This window comes from Calypte anna, chromosome Z (genome assembly GCF_003957555.1).
Source record: "Calypte anna isolate BGI_N300 chromosome Z, bCalAnn1_v1.p, whole genome shotgun sequence".
Lineage (NCBI taxonomy): Eukaryota > Metazoa > Chordata > Aves > Apodiformes > Trochilidae > Calypte > Calypte anna.
The window spans coordinates 30,494,426-30,512,679 of NC_044274.1; positions in this window are offsets into that span (position 1 = coordinate 30,494,426).

Genomic DNA, 18,254 nt, shown 5'->3' on the forward strand with positions numbered 1-18,254 from the left:
CCTATGTCTACTTATAACTTGAGAGAATAAACAAAAAGCTTCTGTCTGTAATATGCTGCTAGAAAGGTTCTGCGTGCAAACTCAGTTGCTGACTTCCTTGAACTCATTCTGGGTCTGGCAAAAGTTGAGAGTTTTCAAAAACTTGCTGCGAAAAAAAGTTAATCCAATGGAGCTGATTTCAGATGAGCCCAGCGCTGGTGGGAGGACCTCTCTGTGAGATCTTACTGCAGATTTGGTGTCTGGGTGATTCCATGCACTATCAAAACCAACTTCAGTGTGATCAAACAAATCACTGAAGTGTCCAGACTGTGAAAGAAAGAAGCATCTATAAGTTGTTTGGTTTTGGTTTTTATTTCAAACCAATCAATATCCTTAGTAACAGCACTTACTTTGAAGAAAGGAATATATTGCCTGGATTGTGGATCATGTGCAGGTTACAGAGCTCTTTTGGCTCACCCTTAGACACTAACTGCACATTTATAACCTGTGGTATGCCCCATTTCCATTCACTCATTAAGGGTAACATTAACTCAGTTGCAACTTGCCTTTCCACTGGATCTGTATGCCACCTTAGATAGAAGTAGTAAGTAGGATGGAGGGTCTTATGATGATAAATCTGAGTGAACTGCAGCCTAGATAAATACTTTATATGGAAAAAGAAAAGAAAAATATTGATGCTGCAGTTGTTACTAGCAGGCCAGTTAAATGTTAGACAAACTATTTTCACAAAAATTCTGATCTACCAACTTTAAATACGAATTATGAGCATCTCTGTTTTTGAACTGCTGCTGTCGTGAGCTTAGATTTCAATTAAATACCATGATGACAAATTTTTTAGCAATGGTGCTTGGTACATGCTACTACTTCCAAAGCTACTTACTTCTGTAAAATTGGTTTTTGACATCCTACATGTAGTTTTTGGTTTGTATTATTTTCTGTCTTTAGAAGCTTTGATCTTAGTAGCTGAAAAATGCATTGTTTTTTCATGGAGTATTATGGGGGAAAAACTGCAGTGCTTTTCTTGAAAATCATACTAAAAACATAACTGCTTTTCTGTGGTTCAAAACTTTGTAATGCTTTAAGCTGAAATTGATATAATACAGAATTTATCATCTTTACTGAAGGTGAACACATTCTTACCAGTGTCCATACTAGTGAAAGCTTCTTTCTCCTCCTCTTTGTCCCTTGCCACCTTTTGCCCACCATGTCCTTCGGTTCCTGCTGCTGCTGCCCGTGACATCCCCTGCTGAAGAGCTGAGTGTGCAGATCATGCTTCTCTACCTCTTTCACCTGCATTTTGCATCGTGTAAAAGTTCAAAAGATACAGGTGTGGTGGTCACTTTGTTTCCTAAGACTGTGGATGCATGGGTAGAGCATTGGGGGGTTACTGTGGGGCTAGGTTTCATTTTGTTGTGCATTCATTCTAGCTGTCAGAGGCATAAACTCTGCTAAGGACTGAGAAACTATGGTGACAGACTTCAGGCAGTGAGCAAGCATTCAGATCCTGGATCATCTTTAACAGACCTTGTGATTCATTGTCAGAAGTATCCAAAGTAGCTGGACACAAACCAGCTCAGTTTTCTTTACGTGCATCTGCAAATCCTGATTACAGAATAGATGTGATGGGAATTTTAAAAAGAAATAAATAATTCCCTAGAAACCAGAATTCATTACTACCATAAGTAAATCCAATTTAAAGTAAGAAAGGGGGAGAGTCTACACTGTACCCTAAATGTCAGCAACATTAGGCTATTCTAAGAAATAATAGCAATAGCAGTTGCCAGTCAGTCCTTCTTGACTGGAATGTAAACAGCTTATGCTGTTGAATTAATAACTGATGAATAGCTATATTGAACACTTGCAGGGATGTTACGACCCTGCAGTATTGTTTTAAGAAAATGCATAATTGTGACTATGAGTCTCACTCTGGGGAATGTAAGAATTGAGGGTGGGCTTTTTATGCCTATTATTTATACTTAAGAGAATTATTTTGTTGCTACAAGCAGATGGTGATTTTAAAGCCCACTGCTATTTTGGTGTATGTTAAAAAAAAAAAAAAAAAAGCCTAAAAATAGACCCATGTTACCATATCCAGCAAAAATGTTTTGTCAGCTCTTTACTCTGCTGGGCTGAAAACAAATCTGTCAGCAATTTCTTCGGGTTAAAGTATCTGAACACTTCAGGGGGGAGAGGGTGTAGGGGTTTTTTATGTTGTTTTTGTTTGTGGGTTTTTTTTATAGAAAGCATTTTAAGTGGTTTTGTAACAGGGTCTATTTAAAGCTTAAAGTATCAATAAATTACCATCTGTTGTTGTAGGGACAGTATGAAATTGTTGAGACCTGCACTTCAAATAATACTGTGGATCAACTGCATGAATTATACTTTAAAGTCTGATTGAGTCTGAAATCAGCCTCTTTAGCTCTGCTGGGACAGACACTAAAACCCAACCCATTTTCTGTAATTATGAAAACAAAAATGAGAGGGAGATTTGTGCAGTAAAAGAAAACAACACTAGTAATGCATCTTAGTCAAATAGGGTTCTTACGTCTGCTTTATAATAATTTCTTGGGCTAAAAATGTGGTTTGACAGAGGTACTGAAAGAGAAAGAAAAAAGACTTGGATTTCTTTTTGCACTTATGGGTGGTTGACACAGCAAGAGACTACAGTATTTTCAGTGTTTTCTTATTTTGGCATAATTGTTGATATAAGGAGAAAATGTAAGGGTTCAGGTAAAAGAAGGTGATATTTGTTATCTTGTGTAGCATTTGGACATGTCCTAGAGTGATGTATGCAGACAGCTGAACCAAAACCAGATCTCTGAGGTAGGGATTTCATTTTAATGATCTCAGTGCAAACTATTTTGTCTGGCAGCATTTGTGTATTGGAATTACAGCTCCTTAGAGTCACATCCCATGAAATACTAAAGATCCTCTCTGTTTGTTGAAGACTGGCAAGACCAATAATTCCCCAAATCAAGACTTTATTTTACTGCTTAAGTGGAGTAAGTTCTCACTTCCTATCTGTTGGTGCCTAGATAGATCTAAGTGTGATAAAATCACACTTAATCTTGTCTGCTGGCAGCAACAATCCCTTTCCATTGACTCTGGAGGCAACTGGGGCTCTGCAGTTTGACCTTACAGTTCAGCCATACATTACATGCTTAAAGGAAGCAGAATGGCACTGCTTACCAGAGAATTCAGCACATGCTTAAGAGCAGACCTTCCTTCAAACCCTCCTGTATTTCATATGCAATGCTCAGTTTGAAAAACTGTCTCTGTCAATATGCTGCAGTACTGTTGGCAGCTGTTGTGCTGCAAGGTGGTATCAGTTGAGCTTGAAACCAAATTGACTGAAGTGTGCCTGGAGCGGAGTTCCAGAGTATGCAAGCTGTCATATAAAGGAAAGGTGGGAGAAGAAACTCAGATACATACAGTGAGAAGTATGGTTCCCTCCTGTTTGCCAAAGACCCTGAACTCTGTGCCAGACATCCTGTATCTTTACTTGTCAAATCCCCCTCCTGATGACCTGCACTGAGCATGCAATGTAGTGTGTGATCCTTCCTGATGTTGCTTGCTGTAAGGGAGATTTTACATTTGTGATATGGGTATGCCAGGGTCATGGAAGTGCTGTAGATTTGAGACCATACCAGGAAATGGTCCTATCTGATGTGGTATGTATATAGATAGTTTGCTGTCAGTTTGTTTTTCCATGTTTTAGATATATAATTGTGAACTGATCAGTGCCAAGCATGTCTGTTCATGTAGTGGAACTGCACTGTGGCCTGTTCCAGGTCTGGCTTTGTGGGAAAAAGCAACTACTCCTCTGCCAGGACAGCCATGTGATTTACTGTGATGCTTATTCTGAAGCAGCCTGATGTTTAAGTTCACTGCTGGCTAACTTCTCTAGGCACAACCACATGGTTCACTATGATTTTGTGATAAACTTTGGTTATGCAAAGTCAGCTGTTATCTGAAGAAAGAAATTAAAACGGATTTAATTAAAGAAAGAGAAAGATGAAACGAGAAATTGTTTTTATGTGAATGCTATGTCATTCACTCACCTTAACCCAATGATGACCTTAGAAGAAGCAAAAAAAGTCACTAAAGAAATAAATTCTTTCTTTCTTGGCAGTAGGACTTGCTTTGCAAACACGAACATTTGGCATGGACATTTTTCTCCTCAAAACTAAATTGAAAACTGAGGAAAAGAATCAAATCAAATTTGGGAGTATTGAGTTGCACTGACCCAAACACACAATAGCTGAAACCAACAAGGTTTGTGTGTCTTAGGAGAAGAGAAGGCTCGTATCTGCCTTCCTAAAAACAGGTACAGATTTTCTTTTTCAAGGTTTACAAAGTGATCTTCACTTGAAGAAAACAGAAAATCAGCAGAAATTAAACTACGCAGACCTTATTGTACTTTGTATTTTTTTTAAGGCTGAAAGCAGGTGATGGGTATGTAAGTGTGTTTGTTTATTGATGTGCATGTGTATATACATGCATGGACACGTGTAAGTGCTTTGCAACGTCTTCAAGTCTCCATCATGTGTCAGTATCTCCAGGTGCACAGAAGCCATCTAAACCCTGCAGCCTTAATTGCATAACGCAGCTGTATTACAAAATACTACCACACCAAGATCTTTTACATTATTTCATAACAAAAAGAAATACCATTACATAACACTTTTAGCCTTAAGGGAACATTACTCTGTGTGTGTGCATATGGTGTATAGGGCTATATGAACCTCATTATGGAAAAATGTAGAGCTGGATTAAAGCAGGATCCATGGGATAGAGCCCCAAGGTCAGAGAAGTTTCAGCAGACAAGAATTTAAGCAGAAAATGTCAGCAGGGTTGATTACAGTGAGCTTATTGGGGTGATATGTACCACTTGAGGCAAAAGCATCTCTTTTGAAGGGGAAGCAGCAGTGTGAGAGACTGCCATAGATCCCAGGACAGGTCACATGCAGAAGGCAGCTTTGGTAGACTGCAGATGTTTGGATCTCTAAGTGGAGCCCAGACACTAGCATTAAACTTCTGCTTTCCCTAGAAAGCAAGTAGATTTTTGACTTCTGTAACTGTTATCTGTCTCCTCTGTTCAAATCCATGTTTATTTCTTGCTACAAAGCAATAGGATAGTTGCGAGGGTTACTGTCTGTGCTCTTTGGTGTTAAAGATATTTTTCAGTGTGTAAAATTTCATTTTATTTTTCATCAGTGACAAGAAAAGCACCTTGGTTCTTGTTTCTGCAGTTTCCTTCCTATGGGGGCTCACTCTTTTCTGCTTGCGTTCATGCATGCCCAATGCTCACGTCAGGAACTCGCTGGTTAGTAGGGTAATTCCAGTGTTCTGAAGATTCACCCCTCTAGTCTGAGGCACCCAGTATGTTTTCTTGTAAAATTATGAGTTATATCTCTTCAGGAAAAGGGTGGTCCAGTTGTCCCATATCCAGGGTAAAACCTGTATCAGGTCCAATAATGCTGGGAAAGAAAGTGGTGGTGGATATTGTTTTTTATATCAGCCTGACCCAGTGAGTGGAGTAGACGTATGCTGACCTACAATGTGTTAGACCTAGCTTCTTCAAGGGAGCTCCTTCTAGGTTTTAGGACAGAGGCCTTGGCCTGAATGAGGTGTCTAACCAACTAGACCAAAAATTTTTTATATTCAACACAGTCCTGATGCCTTAATGGACTAACAAAGGCTGAGTATTTTGTTCTTAGGATTGTAATGGAGGTGCATGGTCCTTTTTTTTTTGTCTCTGAGAGTCAGAGTTTGTTTGAGTTTAGGATTTGCAAAGCACTGGTTTAGATGCGTATGTAGGCCTAATTCTGACAGAATTTTCTCAGCATCCTAATGATGATGAATAGGAGATATAAAAGGCTGTCTGTGAAGCATGTGGAACTCCACTAGAAGACAGTGATAATGTCTGGTGTAAGAGTGGGAGATACAGCACATTGTGGAAATAAGCCCTCAAGATTTTTAAGTTAAAACATGCATCTGGTGTGAAATGTAGGGTTTTGAGTGCGTTTCAGGGCTTTTTAGTCATCACTCAAGCATTCTAAGTCAATATAGTGAAAATAATAATAATAACAACAACAACAACAACAATAAAATCCCTGCTAGTGATACATGGAACAGCACCTTCTCTCTCATGGAGCACAACTAGGAGGGACTGTGGTCAGAGATCAAAGCAGGCTGTGGGTGATGGGTGAGCGGAGTCTGTCCACATACTCTTTATGGTTCCACTGTCCTAAATTCTCACCCTCTGAGCTGGAACGGGGGCTAGGGGGTAGGGGTGTTAGCTTGGTGAAGTGGAAATTTCAGTATTAGTCAAGGGAATTCCCCTCACAGGACAGGAAATCCCTTCTTGGGTAGGTTTAGTAAGGGGGTTTGGGAGTGAATGTATGCTCCTGACATCTTTCTCCTCTAGCTGAGCTGTATTGAGAAATGGGTCTTTATGGCGTAGCCTAAAGCTTTGGAATTTACACTAGAAATCAGGATGCGCAAGTTGCTTCTGAGCTTGCTGTTGTGTTCCACACACAAGGTGAATATCCCATCCCAGAGGGATGACAGGACTTATGTCCTGTATGTCATCTTGAGGCTTTCCAATGCAGAGAAAAGCAGCAATTACTCCTTTTGCAGGGCATTGTTGGGAAATAATCTGTGCTTGTGTTCATTGTCACAGTTTAGGCCCAGCTGGTACCAACCAGGCCTCTGCTTACTCACCCCCACGGTGAGACAGGAGAAAACCCACCCATGGGCTGATGAATTGAGAGAAGGATAGGGAGGTTTTCATTCACCAGATAGGTGATAACAGGCAAAAACCAGACAGACTCAACTTGGGAAGAAAAAGAAAACTAGTTTAATCTAAAAGGAGAAAGACAAAACATGGCCAGAGCTTAATACCTCCTCCCCCCTCCCCCCCCCCCCAAACCCCCCCCTTCTTCCTGGGCCCAAATCGCTTCACTGCCGTCTCCCCCTCAGCAGCACAGGGGGATGGGGAGTGCGGGTTTGGGGTCAGTTCACTGAATGTTCCTTCTGCTGCTCCTTCCTCCTCAGGGGGAGAACTCCTCACATTCTTCCCCCCCTCCAACGTGGGGTCCCTCTCATGGCAGAGAGTCCTTCAGGAACCCCTCTGACATGAGTCCCTCTCACAGGGACAGACTGTGGCACAGACTGCTCCAGCCCGGGCTGCTCACGGATTCATGGTCTCCTTTGGGAACAGTCACCTCCCCTGCCACGGAGTCCTCCATGGCTGCAGATCCACATCTGCCCCTATCCATGATCCTGCACATGGCTTCAACTTCACATCTGTCATGTGAAGGGGCTACAAATCCACATTTATGCCACAATGGTCCTTTGGGGACTGCTTCACTGTGCTCTTCCATGGGCTGCAGGGGCACAGCTGCCATTTCACCATGGGCTGCAGGGAAATCTCTGCTTGGGCACCTTTCCCCCACCTTCTTCACTGACCTTGGTGTCTTTTTTGCATATTTTACTCTCAGAAGCACATCTAGGTTCCTGTATCTGCTTGGCCTTGGACAGAGGCAGGGCAGAGATTGGAACTGGGGGAACTCCCAGCAGCCTCTCACAGGAGCCAGCCCTTTGGCCCCTCCACTTGCAAAACACCACTGCACTAACCCAAGACACTCATTCACCTGTTTCCACATAATACAGGCTTCTTGTGAAATACATTAGAATGTATGTTATTAGAGAAGCTCACAACTGAAATTTCTCCATGATTTTGACAGACTTAAATCATGTGGCAGCTAGCACTATCCCAAGTTTCCCACGTTTCTGATGAATCTCTTGCAGTTGTTGCTGGTTTATGAATTCCCATGCTTCCTCCTTCCTGCAGTCCCTTCTGGGTGCCTCTAGACCTTGGCTACCTGTAAGATGTTGTATGACTGACCATTCAGAAGACAGGAGCTTCCAGCTGTTGGGACATGTGGGCTAAGTGTTTGTTTGGCAACAATGGATCAAAACAGTAACTTGGTATAGAATTCCTGACCCATTTGTTTTTCTCTCCACCTAAACACAAGCATACCTCTGCAGGCAGGAAAGATGGCAGAGACAGGATTATTCAAGTTAGCTACTAATAGAAAAGTTTTTGTAAAGAACGTGTTACAATTGCAGCTGACAGTCAACGAGGTTGAATTTTTGAGTGACAGAAGAGAGTTAGAGATGCAGCAGCTGAGAGATAGCTTGCTTTTAGAACACAGATGATGTGGCAGCACATTCCCCCTTTCATTACTGTTTCTCTTGAGTAGGTTTCTCTTAACAGTGTTCTTTGAACTGGCTTGTAGAACTGCACTAGTCAATTATTTAAGTAGTCAAATCTACAACTTCTGCCATCAACTATTTATATTACCAGAGTTTTCATAATTGAAACTGAGAATAAAAGAGGTGTACACACCAAAAAATGTTGCATAATTTTGTATGTAACCTATCTGCAGAAGAAATACACATATACCTATGTCTATTTAATGTAAGTATGTAAAGTAGAAAATCACACAGACTGTTGCCATTCTCTTCTCCAAGTCATTTAATACTGGATTTATAGCTAAAGTTGAATCCAGATATTACTAAATGGGTCAACTTGTTCAGATGCCATTTTTAGCTATATGCTACTAGTTTTCTATTACTGGTTTAGGCTAACACAGCAAAAAACACCCATCTGTGCTCATGCTGTATGCTAAAATTAGCAAATGTTCATTCTTAGACTCCAAGCAAAGCAAACACTGTTTCAAAGAAAAGCTTTATTGAACTACAGATCAGTTCTCTGTTATCTTCTGTCTTCAAGTCAGCACACAGCCTTTTCCCACAGAAGCAACTCCAGGTGGCATAGCATTACTTGAGATGTCAGCAATATTCAGAAGAAAACTATCCTGTGGATAGCACTTGGTCTTGTTTATACCTCTTCCCTATTAGATAACAGGTCTGTTTAGCAGTAAATATTGTGTGGGACACAGTGTTTGGTAGTATTAGAAGATGTCGGTGGCTTTAATGACTGGAATCATCTTACTCCCATTCAAAATGCAGCATGCCTTAAATTGAGCATTAATATTTTTGAAGTAAATTTAGAAGAATTGATGCAACTGCTCTTCAGGTGAGCAATAGCTTTGCATTTAGCTGAAGTGATAATTCCAGGAAGGAATTGTGACACATTAATTTCACAGACTCAGTCACTCTTCCAAACTGAGACAAAGGGTCCATATATTGTTCTGAGGGTCCATATATATACTCATACTTTCCCAGGGTCCTGCCACAAGACTCTCCCAAGTTCCCCCCACCAAGGTCCAGTATTTTTCCACTGTTTTTCAGTAGTTTTCCACCATCCCTCTGGTAAACATGGTACTTCATTAGCACATTCCTTTCTTATCACTCACCTTACCTTTTCCGCTTCCCCCAAGGAATGATGTGTAATTCTGTGAAATACACATGAATGCAGTAGATAAATTAATAAAACTTTAATACATCTCTATTAAACGTAGACACTAATACATTCATTAATATGTAAGTAATATAGTCACAAATATACCAGTATGCTCATCCGTACCTTCATAAATGAAGTGTATTTTGAAGAATCTTTATGGGAAGAGACCAGCCTCTATAACTGGATTTTCAGCTGTCTCATCATGACCAGAAAGTAAACTTGGACTTCACATGTGACTTATCTAACATAATTGCTGAGCCTAGCATCTTCCATCAACTTCAAGTCTGAGAGCACAGCAGTTGTTAAGCTTTCCTGTTCCACTGTAGCACATCCCTGCCTCTGGATCTGGGAGAACTGTTCAATTCCCATCATTATCCTCTCAGGCTTTTCTTCTGGTGAGAGGTGTCCAGTAGTGATGTTTTTTGTTCAGGAGCTGATTTACCTAATCTAGCTGTATTAGAGCAGCAGTGTGTTTCATAAGATCAGCATACAAGTTGTTGGTCAAGACCACTGGTGTGTGAGAGTTGCCAGATTACAGCTATCTATCTCCACTCAGTCAGACTGACATTTTGCAGGGATAGGATATCTCTCGTCTGACTTCAGCCAACCAGTCAACATTTAGCATTTGTAACTACCATCTCAGTCTATAAATTACAGACTCAACAAAATCCTGGTGCATGATCTGGCAACTGGATTCTTCTTTTCAGAGAAAGCACTCTTCTGTCCACTGTAAATACATAACACAAAATTTCAGTCATTCTCAGCTTCCTTTTTCAGTCATCATTGCTTCTTTGCACTCATGTAGTCTCACAATAAATAAAGGAATGCTCTTGTTCTTTATCCTCATACTTGGGAGGGGGGAAGATCAGAAAGTTGTAAAGAACTGGTGATAAACACAGAGGAGAAATCCCTGCCTTTGCCTTGAATCAGAGGCATAACTATTCTGGCTTGAATGTGTAGATTCTTGCCTGTCCCTTAAAATAGAAGCTGGGTGTGGTGGTAGTACTTGCTGAAAGTAGAGCCTGTACTTCCTAAAAATAAAGTTAATTTATCAGTGTAAGCACTATGGAGTACCAGTATGTAATCTTCTCCATCTCTAGTGGAATTCAGAGCTCCTTGTCATTGGTCAGGATGAGGCTGTGAAACCCAAGTAGATATATTTAGCAGCTTTCAGTAAAATGAATTCTTGCAAATCTGAATCTTGCTTCATCATCAGACATCGTCAGGACATTTTTCCTTTATCCTGCTGTTTTGTTTAAAGGACATAATGCAAGACATATTTTGTTTGTTTGGAGCTCTACTGAATTACAAGAGTTGAACAGAAATCCAAATACAGAAGTATCCAAAGATACATAATATTAATTGTGCATACATAATAGACTGCTTACTTTGAAATTATTCTTCCTCTGAAAAAGATGACTTGGAAATGTTCTCATTGTGCAAAAACTTATGCATGATTTGACTTCATGATGTGACTTCACCATTTGTGGAAATGAAGTTAACTGACCACATAAAACCGAGTAGGTCTGGGACTTTCTTGTACTTAATTTTACTCTTCAGAATAAAAAAAAGCATGCTCAGATCTTGACGTTAATTTATATTACTTCTAATAGAATGCTATGATAGAGTTAAAATTATAGGATAGGTCTTAGATTTGTGTGACATGGTTTCTTCCATCTTCTCATGTTTCTTTCTCAACTATAGTATTGTTCATACCGGTCAGTCAAACTGTGATTATGTACTTGTTTCATTAATGCACAGATTATACTCTTTTTGTTTCAGCTGACAAATTGCTATTGTTTCTGAACCTGGTCTATGTGGCACATGCAGCAAAAATGACTCACACAAAGCTCTGTGTTGGGGTGCTAAAGTGTTTCTGATACCTGTAGCAATGTGCTTCTGAAGTATTTTAAATAAATGAGCAGTAATGAGTACGGAACTATCCTTCATCACATTTCCCAGAATGGAATATTTTGTAGAAGTTGTAATACTGAAATTTCTATTTCATCAGTGTTTTATTAATAGATCTTTATCAAAGATGTCCTTTCAGTGTTACTTTTTTCTAGTGTCTACTTTACCCCAGCTCATCTCTGTCTCGTACATTGCCCCAAGGTGTCCTGAAGTGGAGAGGAGAGCCATATAGCAGCTGACTGAGTGTGATACCAGGAGGTCTTTTCTAAAACTAAACCTAGGATAGTTCCAGTTTTGAAGGACTTCTCACTCTAATACCAGAAGCATCTTCGGAAAAATGGAGAATATTGCTTGGAGTCCATGAATGCAGCTCTTCTTAGCATTATTAGTGTTAACTGAGATTAACTTGAAGGCATTAGGATTGCTGTTTCTGACCTGGGCTGTCTGCCAGAGCAGAACTGGTTGGGGTGCTAGGGTGCCTGAATATTGTCTGTGTCTGAGACAGGACTGTAGGCAGCTTGTTGGATAACCAGCACGCTCTAAACCTGTAATCCAAAGCTGATGGACTGATAACATAATTAAACATTACACAAACACAACATTAAAACTGAAGTCTTGTTATCCAGGAGCTCTCAAAATTAGTGCCACTTTGATTGCTCTTGTGCTAGAAAGAAAGAATTTGGTTTTTATCATCTGTAGCACCAACTCTGTATCTCAAAAATCAGTATTGTATTCAAAAAGAAAATGTTAATATACCACACCACATGAAGTGGTATTTTTGTAGAGATATGTTACAGAACCATTCAGCTGTGGCTTGTGGCCTTAAAGTCTGGTCTTTTATTTCCTCTAAATATACTCTATTCTGTTTTCTGCATGTCGGTCATGTTGAATAAGCAACAGGCAGTGGGCACAGGGCCCTGGACTCATGTCCTTTGTATAACTTAAAACAAAACAGGCAACTCTGAATAGTGAGGTTAAAATGCTATCAAGGGCTTATTCTGGAGTAAGAAAGCTGGAATTAAGGTGCCAGAGTCCCAGACTGCAGCCTCTAACTCAAAATATGCTCAGAATTTTCTTTCTGCATATGATATGTGCTATTCTCTCAGCTACTTGGTATCATCTGTATAACAGCCTCACTTTTCAAATTTCTTGTTGCTCTGCCTCAAGTTCCTTCTGAGCCAACTCCCAGCCTCTCTCTTCTGATCCCCTCTTTGCTGTCCCTTACCAGTGCACTTTTCTCTGCCCTTCTGCTCCAGCCTATCATGGACAGGGTCCTCTGTGTTGCCCTGGCATTAGTGCTGTGCTTAACATCAGAGATACAGGCATGGGAAGTGATGCACTCAGCTCTGCCAACAACATTTTTACTGAGTAGTGCCTCAGCCTATGAACAGTCTCTCAGACTTGGCATTCAGACTTTCATAGGATCCAACTCCTACTCAATCTTATGCCTTTTGTATACAGTGTGCCTGTGTGCTGTGAATGGGACAGATAGAATAGGCTCCTATAAGAGTAGATTAGCAGACTCTTCCAATTTTCTGGCCTGATAGTATCAGCAGTAGAACTGCATAATTCACCAAAGTAACACTGCTACTGCAATTAAAAGGAAGGATTATTTGCAAATGCTCTTAAGTTATTGTGGATCACACTTCTGAGAATACATTAGAAGGCCCATTTTGTGTTATACCTTTCTTAATTCAGGGCTTAATTTATCTAAATTTTGTGGCTGTCCTGGTTTGAGCCAGGATAGAGCTAATTTTCTATCTTGTAATTTTGCTTTCAGCTAAGTCTCTTATATGTAGCTGCACTTGCTGAAATTAACAGCAAGTTTCTTGCTCAGTGTCTGCTTCTAGGACAGATAACACTCGATGTTTGTAGTTATGGCTAGAGAATGTTATGCAAAACCAAGGCCACTGCTCAGTTCTGAGGAGCGTCTTATGCTCTGGAAAGAGAAAAGGAGTAAAGAGGTCACACCTTCTTCAGGGACGAGCAGACAAAATAAATGACCAAAAGTGAACAAAAGAGTATTCCATCGCATACACATCATACTTGGTATAAATTTGAGGCACCACAAGGGTCAACTTCGCCCTTCCCTTTGGTCCTCTTCACCTGTCCCTGTTTGCTTCAGCATCCTGGGAGGATTCTGTCCATTCTTCTGCCTCTTGTCCCAGCCCATGCCATCCCATATCTGTGTGTTCCTGCCTCCAGCTCCCGACTGCTTCTGACTCCAGGAGTCCAGCCTGGACTTTCCCAGGGCTGCCCTGCAGCCTTGGTGGTCATGTGAGCATTGCTGGGGGAAAATGGGGAGGAACACTGTATCTTTTTCTGCATATTTGTATATATTTGATATTTTTTCCTTTTTAGCATTACTGTTTTGTTGAAGCTGTGTAGTTCAGTTTCCAAGCCATAGGTCTCTCTCCCTTATTCTCTCTCCTTTCGTTATCAGGGGTTAACTGTCATGCAGTTAATTGCCACCCCAGCTTTGAAGTGTGACAGTGACCTAGCTGTCCAAAGGTATGGTTTGGCAGCTCTTGATATTGCTATGCCAAATCATTGATGTCTTCTCCAAATCCGAAGTCAAAAAGATATTACTGGTGAGCTGAACAGTGATGGTTTGTACCTGGGACAGACTGTTGGTTTTGACGTGAATGGTGACTGTCACGATTTAACACTGGCCTGGCAATTAAACCGAATAACAGATGCTCTCTATTAATCTCTCTCTCCTCCTTGATCAAGAAAGGAGAGAGAATAAGGGAGAGAGACTTATGGGTTGGAAACTAAACTACACAACTTTAATGAAACAGTAATGATAAATAGGAGAAATTACTAAATATATACAAATATACAGGAAAAATGGAAACCACATTCCTCCCCCCTTTTCCTCCAATAACGTCACCACCAAGGCTGCAGGGCAGCCCTGGGAAAGTCCAGGCTGGAGGCAAGAAATCATGGCTTGGCCCTCATGATCCCTCAAATTTATACTGAGTGTGACGTATATGGGATGGAATACTCTGTTTGGTCAATTCTGGCATCTATCTTGTCTGTTCCTCCCCAAAGGAGGGCTGCAGGTGGGACCTCTTTCTTCCTCCTGGAGGGTAAAAGTTTTCCTCAGAGCTGAGCAGTGTCCTTGGCTCTGCATACCAGTCTCTAGCAGTAACTATAAACATCAAGTGTTATCAGTCCTAGAAGCAGACACTGTCTGAGAAACTTGCTGTTAATTTCAGCAAGTGCAACTACTTACAAGAGACTTAGCTAAAAGCAGAAGTACAAAACAGAAAACCACCTTTATCCTGGCCCAAACCAGGACAGTGACATTCCTTCTGCTCATGTCCCACTTCTAGCATATGTGCTGCCAACTCCTGGCTCTGGTAGATAAGAAAATACACCTGCCCATCCAAAAAAAGGTCGATGTTGCACATATATGAGGAAATCAACTCTTATGATGTCATCTGCTAACAATCAATATGTCATGAATGTGACAGATTTTTAATAAACTTTAAAGTCTTCCTAGGTTGCATTGGTACTGTTATTAGTAGATTAGTATAGTTATCTACCTGTCAAACTGAACAAGTACAGTTGATTATTTTCTTCCTAGCCTCTCCTTGCTCCTAGAGTGTAGTATTTCAGAGAGAATTAATTAAATTAGTTGCAAAAGGTGGCTGTTGATCCCTCTGTTTTCATTTTATCTGAAGTTAATTACATTTCTGTGATGTTTTCTAGTTTGAATCTTAAATTCTGTGATACAAGTTAGTATCTATTAGGTTTCTATTTTTTTCTATCAGTGAACATTACACAGGATATGGACATGTAGGACCCTAAGAAGCTCAGGGAGTTCTGCTCTCATTTGACAATTTTAACTTTCATGACTGAGAATTTCAGATAATTTTTTAGGGTTGTGTGTGTGCTGTTTTGGGTTTAAGATCTGAGAAAAACAGGCTTATGCAACTTAGTTTGCATAAGTGCAGTGAGTCATTCACTTTTTTGCATGTGTCTGTGTGTGAGTTGTGTATGAATGTGTAAGCTTTCCTTGAAAAAGTACTAATGTGAATGTTAAGAATATATCTTCCCTGTAAAACAAAACAAAAATGTTCCTATTAGTCAGGTCACGGCTTTTGTGCGATGTCTTCTCGTAGATAGCGTTCTCCAAGAAGGTATTTTGATGATTCTTCTTAAGGCTCTGGTTCTTCACTGGCAAAGCTTATACTGGTATATGAAGGTGTAAAGGGAAGGCCAGGTAGCTCAATCTTTCCCCTTCCATGGGTAGTGCTGTGGGTAACTCCATGTGATAATGTTCATTACATATATATCTATTTCAAATATATGTGGGTTTCAAATGTAGCTTCTGCTTTATCACATTTCTTCCTATTGTCTAGGGAAGACTTTTAGAGCAGAGTACCTCTGTGCATTGTGGGAAGTACCAGTGGGATAAAACCGTCTGGGTTAAAAACTTACTGGGTTAAAAATTGTCTGCATGGCTGGGCCCAGAGAATTGCAGTCAACTGAGCTAAATCCTGCTGGCAGACAGTCACCAGTGGTGTTCCCCAGGGCTCAGTTTTGGGGCCGGTCTTGTTCCAATATCTTCATCAATGAGCTAGATGAGGGGATTGAGGGCTTCCTCAGTGAGTTTGCAGATGACATCAAGTTAGCTGGGAGTTTTGATCTGGTTGGGGATAGGAAGGCTCTGCAGATGAAGCTGAAGGCTTGGGTACTGTGCTCACTTCTGTGCCCCTGGTTACAAGAAGGACATTTAGTTGCTGGAACATGTGCAAAGAAGAGCAAGAAAAGTGGTGAAGAGCCTAGAGAACAAGTGCTGTGAGGGGAGGCTGAGGAAATTAGTTCAGTTTTGAGAAGAGGGGGCTAATGGGAACTTACAATTCTCTACAGCTACTTGAAAGGAGGTGTTTGTGTCTTCTCTTCCGTAAATAATGATGGGACCAGAGAATATGGCCAGAAGTGGTGCCAGGAGAGGTGAGGCTAGATATTAGGGAGAATTTCTTTACTGAGAGAGTAGCCAGACACTGGAACAGGCTGCCCAGAGAGATGGTGGAATCACCATTCGTGAAGGTATTTAAAAAACATGTATATGTGGCACTTCAGGACATGTTCTAGGGTGTGTGGTAATTTTTTTCTGAGTCTTTCTCATCCTCTGAAATTTGGGCCTTAAATCCTTCTCATATCTATCAGACACAGTTGGCAAGCATCCTCCATCAGGCAAACTTACAATGAGGTCCTCTGGAAGGCTTCATCTTTTTTGTCACTTGTTCATAACTGTGTGATCAAGTGTACCATAAATACCTGGCTGCATTGAGTTGGAGTTTATTAGTTTTAATGCAGCTATAGGTATTTAGTGTAAGTACAGTGTAAATTCTAAAACTGATATTTTGGTTTTCATTTATATGTTTCTTCTGTGTTTTCCTTGATATCTTATGGATCATCCTACATAACCAGACTTGGAAGTCTTTAGAGGAGACTCCACAAGCTCTCTGGGCAGCCTGCTCTAAGTGCTCTGTTACCCTCACAGTAAAGAAGCGTCTCATCATGTTGAGGTGTAACTTCCTATATTCTAGCTTAAACCCATTGTTCCTTGTCCTGTAAGTGAGCACCACCAAAAAGAGATAGCCCTCATCCTCCTGGCACCCACCCCTCCGATATTTATAGACATTAATAAGATCCCCTCTCAGCCTTCTTTTCTCAAGGCTCAACAGCCCTGATTCTCTTGTCATTCTTCACAGAAGAGATGTTGAAGTCCATTAATCATCCTCATAGCTCTCTGTTTGTCTCTCTACAATAGATCCCTGTCTCTTTTGAACTGGGTAGCTCAAAACTGGTTACAGTATTCCAGGTGTGGTCTCACCAGGACAGAGTAGAGAGAGAGTAGAGCTTCCTTAGATCTGCTGGACACAGCTTCCTTAGGTCTCTCAGCCTTACCTCATAAGACAGATGTTCCAGTCCCCGGATCATCCTTGTAGCCCTCCATCAGACTCTCTCTAGTATATCCCTGTCTCGCTTGAACTGGGGAGCCCAGAACTGGACACAATACTTCAGATGTCATCTTACTATGGAAGTGTAGAACCTCCCGCTGGAGATACAAGGAATGGGAGCCTCTTAACAAAAAAATCAAACAGCATATTTTTTAACATTCATTCTTGTGCTTTACCTACAAAGACTTAAATTTGCTGGTCCTTGATGTAGCCCTTGAAGCCCTCTTCTTATCAGTTCTCTGTCCATAATGTGCATGATCCTTGTGCCCATGCTTCATAAGTCTATTCCATGTATTGTCTGTAGAAGTCAATAAGACAATCTAGGCACTTCAATGTACCCCATACATTATATATCATTGTATCTGGAGCTTAAAAAGTCTCACTAGAAGGTGAATGTCCACTAAAAGGATGGCCCTGTTATGTTACATTTGTGAACACTCCAATCACAAAAATAAAAGTCTCAAGAAATGGGACAGACTAAGCACAGGAGAGATCATATGATTTATTCAGGGAAATATACCCTCTGTTCTTAAAAGTAACAGAAGCCTGAGTTGAAATGAAAGCTTATCTTCCTGTTATTGCCATTTTTCAGGCTTTTTCATATATTTCAGTGCAGAATCAACGATTTCATTACTTGCAAAAAGAAACAAACAAGTAATTTATAGGCAGGGCATTAAAGAAAAGAACAGAAGCTTTACAAGGCTCAAATTAGTTTCCCTCTGTTTTTCTGTTTCTCTGAATCATCATCTGACTGCTTGAGCACCACTCACTAGAGCTTAATTTTAATAATTTCACAGGAGTTCAGCACAAACCAAGTTAACTTTCTGTAACCATGATAAATTAGGAATAATAACACTTGAAGGGACCCTTACGAGACAAATCCAGCTGCCTGGAGTAGAAATCTATGTCACTGCGCTACTGAGTATTAA